The following is an 8,849-nucleotide window of genomic DNA, read 5'->3' as shown; positions in this document are numbered from 1 at the left end:
CAGAAAGATAGGCCTGCTTTAAATGGAACAGTGGGAAAACATCCAGAGTTCATCTTTAGTTCAGACTGAGCTCATGCAGAGGCGAAGCCTCCCCTTTGACAGTACAGAATGAACACATCACTGAAAACGGTTGAGTTCACTTTAAATTCTGAGGCAGAAGGCATGGGGAGAGAGTATGTTTTACTCTGGGTTTGGTTTGAAACGTTGCAGTGCTACACTAAGGACATGGCTTTCTACTCCATTTCAAGTCAAGTGACCGAATTCCCTTTTCTGCACAAAATGCCTTATACAATAAATTACCATAGTTCCTGTTCTGATCATTTTATGAGCAATCATCTCAGATACTGGCTATTATGAATCATGTACTTATTCTGTATTCACAGTGGTGGTCCTCGATGTGGCCGACAGTAAGAGCAAAGAACTTCTTGCTCACTACCGCCTACCTGTCGGGTCTCTGCAGCCTTTTCAGCATTACCACTTGGAGCTAGTGCAGGTGAGCTCAACCACACATGGTCATTGATTCAATATCTATAAAACCCACAGTCCGATCACCACTTTCAGCCAGGAATCCCTGTTTTGGGCATGTCATTATAGGCAAAAGAATAGAGGAAAATAGCAGATCTATAAGCAGACATGTCACATCGTGACACATTGTGAGCTTGAAGATCTGTATTAAAAAAACACACCCGTGTGAAGTAATTGACCCCCCATTTGAAGAGATATGCCAGGGACTCCCATAAGAGAAGATCTTTACGGCTCTAGCAGTGATTCTCAACCCGTTTCATTTCAAGGACCCCCCTAGTTTGACATGCATTAGTCTACATACCCCCATTTAATGGCATTTCTATCTCGGAGACCCCAATTTATATTGTAAAATCAATGTTAATTTAACGGGTCCATTTGGTTCCATACACTCTCAGAGTTACAGACCCATAAGGGTCCATTTGGTTCCAAACTATCATTTAGCTGGGGACCCCCTGGAACTCCCTCAAGGACCCCTGGGGGTCCCCGGACCCCACTTTGGAAACCACTGCCGGAGGCTACATGTGCCTACTGTTTCACACACTTTTGCACTCCCCATCTGTGTAAGCTGAATGGAGTGACAGGTTCCCATTGCTCCAGCTGTGCCACATAAAGCAGAAATGGCATGATCTTTGCATCCCTCGGTTAGACTAAAAAATGAGCTCAGACGAACGCTATATCAGCCATGGGCGCACACCTTCCTTGGTCTATAGCCTCTCTAGTCTGCTTGCCTCTACCCGGTTTAAATTTAGCTTCACCTCAGACATGATTATGTCTGGGCGTAGAGACAGAGACGAGGAGAGGAGAGCCGCCGGCCGTGTCTGTGATTCCGGGAGAGCTCGTCATCATCGGGGGCTGAGTGGAGGCGGTGTGAGGCAGTGTTGCATGATGGGACTGTTGGTATTGAGCAAGGGAGGAAGGATGGCCGCGGGCACAATCCATCAAAAGAGAGGACTGTTTGCACTGAGGGAATATTGGCATGAATAATCCATGCTCTCTTTACTATAGCGTTTCCCGTGATGCCTTTCCGTGAGGATATCCATCTCCTGTATTTGTATTTAGCAGGATTCATTTTTTCATTTTATTAGTAGTGTTTGTCTGAAGTCTAGACCGTGTTAGCTCATTTTTTATCAGGAAGGCGCTTTGCACCGTAAACTTACAGTATAGCGCCTCACCTTGGAACGATGCTGATACTTTATGTACTGTAGGGCCGGATTTACCCTCCCAAGGGCCCCCAAGGGCTAGACAAAATTTCAGGGCCCCCCTGGGCTACGCGGTGCGTTTCGGTCGCACGGCCGGAAAAAAATTTGTGTATTTTGTTTTAATTTCGCTGTAATTTTGTGATACCCAGCCCCTCCAAAAGAGAAAGGCAAGGCAGGCAGACTGACATACTAGTCGCTGAATGAATGCAGCCACTATAGTAGCCATAGTGCACTAATGCAGTTTTACAGTAAAATATTTCTAAAATATTTCTAGCTGGGTGGGGCATGGGTCTCCAACTTCCATCGTTACCGACTCGGTGCTCTACAGGTGGACACCGGTCTAGTACGACCAAATCCACCACTAGCTCCTTAATTCTATGGCATCCTTGATTGGAAAGCACTTTTGGGTCAAGTGCTGTTGCTTTTAAATGTGCCATATAAAAGAAGATGACTTTACTTGACTCTTTGGTCTTGATCCTCGGTCATTCTGTGTGCTGACTTTTAGCTTTTTATTTATATGAGAGAAAGTGGAGGACTGCTATCAGGCTAAATCCTATCTAAACCTGCTTCAAGTTTCACTGCGTGTGATGCTGTGCAACGGACACATTTTATGGCCTCCCTAGTTTGCTGATTTTATTTTATTTTTTATGGTGGTCATAAACATTGATTTGGGCAGTGTTGTTTTAATGGAGGAGCCTCTGGAGACCCCTGGGCCATAATAACTGCTGGTGAAGTCCTGTGGTTCTTCTCGTTTTTAACTCATCAAAGAATTATGTTAGCCTTACCAGCTAACAACCCTATTTCTGCTTGATGAATTATGCAGCAGCTGTTTGCAGAAGACATTGTATTCAACACTATGGACAGTATATGTCCATAGTATAGTGTTGAATATGGAAGGGACATTTTACTCATTTTGAATCTAAGATCAGACTATGTACTATAGTGTGTGTGTGTGTGTGTGTGTGTGTGTGTGTGTGTGTGTGTGTGTGTGTGTGTGTGTGTGTGTGGGGGGGGGGGTCATTTGTGATTGTTTACAGAAAAAGGAATAAACTGTCATAAAAAAGAATAAAAGTAATTTTGGGCTGAAGTGGACCTTCAGTGATATTTGGGTGCCCGTGTTGGTGTGTGTTTTATAGTCTCACCACTCGGTTCCAGCTGGGGTGCGTCTCTATGTTACTGTGGTCCGGAAGGTCAGCATCCTTCCCAGACAGCCTCACTTCTCTTTCACTGGCTTTGAGGTAAGTAGCATTCTGTCCAGTCCAGTCCACTACTACTACTACTACTACACTACTACACTGTATTACACAAATGGTTCATAAATGATACGTCTTCCCTGCGAGATTGGGCGAGTTAAATTTATAGTCACAGATCGCCTAGGCCCTAGGGCAAGATCGTGATCATACAAAACGTCAATAAATAATCATCGCGACCTCGCGGGACCGTTTCAGTGCTTATGACGAAAACGAAAGTATCTGCCGTGTGCCCCGGAAATGATTCTGTGTTACCGGAAGTACGTCAATTCCGCTGGTGTCGCTTCAAAATGGGGCTGTGTGGCCTGAAAACCGTGGCGCTCTGAGCCAACAGCACGGAAGGAGTTAAAAAACATTATGCTATTCAAACATTGAATATGCAATATCATAGCAATATCAGATCATTAGCAGTAACTATGAGTTTAATAAATGCATTATGCCACTTAGAGGTGCATGGCGAGGAAGATTTATTTTATAATAATTACATCTCAGTATATTAGAGGAGACATCCAATCTCCATTTTCCTACATGAAAAAGATGATAACTTGATTAAGCGGAGTGTGAATTTGCTATCAAATGAATCTTCCCATTGATCTCCTGTAGACCAGGAGATATTGAATGGCACATGAGTTCAAATGCGTTCCTGCTCTGTGCGTGGTGCTGCATTACTTAAACCTGACTGCTAGAGATGTGCTATGTTTACAGAGTGGACAATGGAAGCTGCTGCGTGTGTCACTCTCTCCCTCCCTCTTGCCTTCTTTCTTTGTTCTCTCCTTTTCTCTCACTCCCTGTGACTCTCCTTTTCTTTTCCCTCTATTTTCACCTCTATCTCTTATTGGTGTCAAAAAGGTTGAATTCAGCAATGCACCGCGATTCGGCCGTGCACGATTCTGCGTCGATGCGGCAACGTGACATAAATGGTGCATTTATATAGCGCCTTTATCCAAGGCGCTTTACATAGATTGTGCATTACATTCACCCATTCACACACACACATTCATACACCGATTGCAGCGGAGGCCATGCAAGGTACCAACCAGCACATCGGGAGCAATTTGGGGTTCAGTGTCTTGCCCAAGGACACTTCGACATGTAGACAGGAGGAGGCGGGATTCGAACCGCCGACCCATGGATCATTGGACGACCTGCTCTACCTCCTGAGCCACAGCCGCCCCATAATCGATAGTCGAAGCCTATATATAATTGTAATACTGTATATAATATAATTCTAAATAAAATATATTGTATCTGTATCTGACCACTTGTATTCACTGACATTTTTGCCATGTTGTGCAGTAATATAGAAAAGTGCGATGCATTGTACAATCGGATCGAATCGTTACCTGGTGAATTGTAATCGAATGGAATTGTGAGGGCTGTGCCAAATGCCAATGCAAACCTCTACTATCTCTGTCTCTCCCCAACCTCCCTCACCTTATTCATTACCTGTTGCTTCAAATATCCTTTTTAATCCTTCTACTGTAGGTGCTTCTGGAGGCTATGGAGAAGCCCCTGAAGGACCCAGTTGGTACCCTGCTCACCGTGGCCCGTATTGTGCCAAACTACCACTCCTACAGGTCAGTGACCAATATACTGCCTTCACTTGTCTGACGGTCCAACGAAAGATAACGAGACTGGTCGGGTCGTCCAATTCTGGACAACCGCCGATCCGAACAACTCGACGCCGGGCACCGCACTGCCTTGAGTCCTCGAGGGAGTCCTCACGGTAGTTGGAAGTTAATGTTTGTGTTGCCACAAATTTACGTCATATTTGACTGACATATGACCTAATTTCTCCTTTTATTGTCAATGGCAAATATGAGACGTGGGGGACAAAAGCTGTATATAGCTAGTCCCTTATCATCGTACATCATCATGACGTAACAAAACGTAAATTCTCCATTCATTGTCAATGGGAATTACATTTTGTTTGTGTAAGATGAAAATCTACACTAATAATAGCTGAATATAGGAGAGGCTAGCGGCCCTCAAAAAACGGTACAAAAACTTCGCCCCATCGGGCTTGGCCCCTAATTCTGCTCGGAACGGTCCAGCGGTTAATTGGCACGATGAACTCCAGATAGACGGACCGTAAAAATCGCTCAGCGAGCGTTGCGTGGGTTGTGCAGCTGGTGGGGGCGAGGCCGGACTCTCCCTCACAGAGAGAACCACACACCAACATGGGCACTTAATCCCTCACACTAATGCACCTCGGGGCCTTGCCATCAATTAAGAGGCACAACGGACAACTGCCCTGTGCAGCATCATGCGCTAAAACTAGAGTGCTAAAAAAAAGACTTAAATATGACAAGTGAAGCAAAATGCCATGTGCGAGGCCTGATTGCAGTGCAGTTAGACGTGCTGCAGTTACTAATGAGACCCCTCAAATACCCCCCACCCCAGAATAATTAAGTGCGTGCATTGTGTGACATTGTGTCACCAAGAACCTCACTTAAAGCGATTTGGGAAGTTGCATAATTTCCATAATGTTATTTCACTGTCAGCAGCTTCCGTTTGTGTAATTAGTTGGAGTTAATTTTGTCCAACATGCATCTTACTGTAACAAATAAGTCATTAACATATTGGGGGGGATACCCCTCCCCCATTCAGCCACCTCAGAAACGGGGAGAGGGGGGACAGTAATTGTCCTTAATTGCAACTCAAGTGTGTAAACTATACAAATACAAATGTAACCAAATGTATTTACATGTTGTACACTCTCTTAGAGTAAAGTTAACACTATGCTATACACTTTTCATTTTCTCTATCTGTCCAGGTAATTTTCTTGTGTATACACTCCTGCATGATGCACACAACACAGTATGCTGTATTATGTTGTCGTGCTGTACGTGGAAAGCCACTTGGAAGCGAACAGTGGGTGGTGTGAATGACTCTGGCCTGTCCGGACACAGGTGGACGTTGGCTGACTCAGTCCAACATGTCCACACAATGCTGTGCGTTTCTTCTGGCACTTTACCGCGCGCGCTTCTAATAATAGTGAAGCTGTTGCCAGGGCGCAATTTGGAAGCACGCGGTTTAATGTTTTATTTATTTCTTGTCCTTTTCACTCAAATGGATTTCCTAGCTCTACAACGGGAACCCTAATCTCCCTGCGAGACGCAGTATAGTCGACACCCACCTCATGTTTTCATTCATGCCTTCTATGTGCGGGAATAAACCATTACAAATTCTCATTACCCTGGAGATCGGCTGAGCAAATCTATTTCGTGGGTAGTTATGTCTCCATCAATCAATCTGCACATTTGGCAGAGTGAAAACAAGGCATTTTGCCTGATTGCTAATTAGTTCATCTGTAATTCCTCACACTGGAAAAAAAGATTAAACCCGTTTTCGTTGTTTTAATTCCGTGTATTGTCTCTAACCATAACCAAATGGCTTCAAAATTGTTTTACAGGGATGACACGCTACTTTGCAGCCCTTCCGCGGCAGGGATCACCATGACGCCCGTATATTTGCCACACCCTCCTGAGTCTGCCTTCCACCCGCCACACCTCAGCGCACAGGGCCGTCCTCAGGTATGCCTTTCCTTCCACACCAGTGGTCCCAAACCTTTTCATGTCAAGGAATATGGAATATCTGTCAAGACAAGTTGAAGCTGGATGTCCTTGTTTCATATGCTATTTTTAAAAGAATTTTAACTGACCTCACACTAGAGGAAGGCGTATGCACCTTCTTTTTGTAATATGTGGTTTTAAGATTCTGATTCTGTTTCTGTTTTCTGGTTTATGTGTGTTTTTGTATTATATCTTTTTGTACCGTGTGTTTGTCATGTATGTAAAATTGCTGTAAATGTTCTGTTTGTATACAGGGCGCCATTGAAAAAGAGACCTTGGTCTCAATTGGATTCCCCTGATATAAAGGTTTCAATCAATCAAAAAGGACCCCGAAAATGATACTCACTAGCCTGCAGATGCAGACCCCAAATTGAAAATATATGCCCCTATAAGGACCCCCATAAGAGAAGATTTTTACGACTCTAGCAGTGATTTTCAACCATTTTCATTTCAACGGTCCCCCATTTAATGGCATTTCTATCTCTGGGACCCCAATATATATTGTAAAATCAAAGTTAATTTAACTCTTGAGTACAAATGGAACCAAATAGACCCGTTAGGGTCCATTTGTACACTCTCTGAGTTAAAGATTCATAAGGGTCCATTTGGTAGGGTGTCCAAAAGGTAGATTGTGATCTACCAGTAGATCACAAAGGCTGTGCAAGTAGTACCACATGACATGGCCCTAAAAAGTATTTAAATGTAAAATAAAAATAAAATAAAAAGGCATCTGCCACTTGAATTAAGGTGACTTGATTGATTGACATCAAAAAGGCCCTCAGCTCAAACCAACAAAGAAATGCTGTGTTTTCAAGTATATTGTATCACAAACATCAGTAGTATTAAAAAGTTATACACAAGAAAACCCTACCAATTCAAAGTTTTCCCCCTGTATTTCCCATTCCAAGTGCGTTAGTCTTGTACTGTAACGCCGTCGCCTCTATTCCAAAGCCTCCTCAGTTGCATTGCTTAAACTATTTTCAGCAATTGGATAATCTTTTTTTGGTGAGTAATAGATCTTGTTGAGCTTGTCATTTTTAAAGTAGCTCTCAAGTCAAAAACAGTGTGGGCACCTCGGGGCGGGTGTAACGGGCGGTAACGTGTCCGATCCAAAACTATCAGAGAGCATCTTCACCGTGTTCCAGATCTTACTGTAAAGCCCTACGGTGCTGCCAACGGCTGCAGTAGTGTGTGTGTGAGCTAGGATGATGGGGCAGGGCAATGGCTTCGTTCAGTACAGTGTTGTTTTTGACAGCAAGTTTTTATTTTAGTCTTTTGAATTGTTTTCATTTAGTTTTAGTCACATTTTAGTGGATTTGTTTATTTTTCTCAAATTGTCTCAGTCAGTATATGCAACCAAGCTGTTTTTCTATTTATTTTAAAATTCTTGCTGTGTTGAAATCTGTGCTCCGATGTCTGCTGCAGGACACAAACATTGTGACGGCATATTGTGACGACATTATTGTGACGGCATATTGTGACGACATATTGTGACGGCATATTGTGACGGCATATTGTGACGGCATATTGTGACGACATATTGTGACGGCATATTGTGACGACATATTGTGACGGCATATTGTGACGACATATTGTGACGGCATATTGTGACGGCATATTGTGACGGCATATTGTTTTTCTGTTTTTTTTAACATATGTTTATTGATTTTTCTTTACAACAACAATAGTAATTTCAAAACAATTATTCACATATATTTTCCCTCCCACATCCCCATGGCAGCACAAATACAAACAAAATCTTTGAAGAAACATCAGGAAATGTCCATATTTACAGAACAAATAAAAATAAATAAATAATAATAATAATAACAAAAAAAAACACATTACATACAGTTAAACAAACAAATGCACAATGTCCGTCACAGTTCTCTACCCCCACCCCACAGCTGACTACTCAAATTAACCACTATACATCCAAAGCTTCTTCAATATCACCTCGCTTAATGAAGTCCAAGAACTTCTCCCATATCTTATATAATACAGCAGGTTTCTTCCTAATTACATACGTTAGTTTCTCATGTGCCAAACTGGTCGTTAAATTCCTCAGCCAAAAGCCGATCGTAGGGCACCTGGAATGTTTTAGTGTTAGTCTAAACTAAAGACTAAAATATATTTTGACTTGCCTTGATGCCTGAAAATAGCCCGACGCGTTTCAGCTATTTTCAGCTATTTTTCAGCTATTCTTCAGCTATTTTCACCATGCAACCAAGTGTAAAATGACTTATGTCTTTTACTTATACTGGATCTGTTGTCCACTAGTCCATAACATTTTAGTTTCG

This window comes from Electrona antarctica (assembly GCF_951216825.1).
Source record: "Electrona antarctica genome assembly, chromosome: 5".
NCBI lineage: Eukaryota > Metazoa > Chordata > Actinopteri > Myctophiformes > Myctophidae > Electrona > Electrona antarctica.
This window is presented reverse-complemented; position numbering follows the sequence as displayed.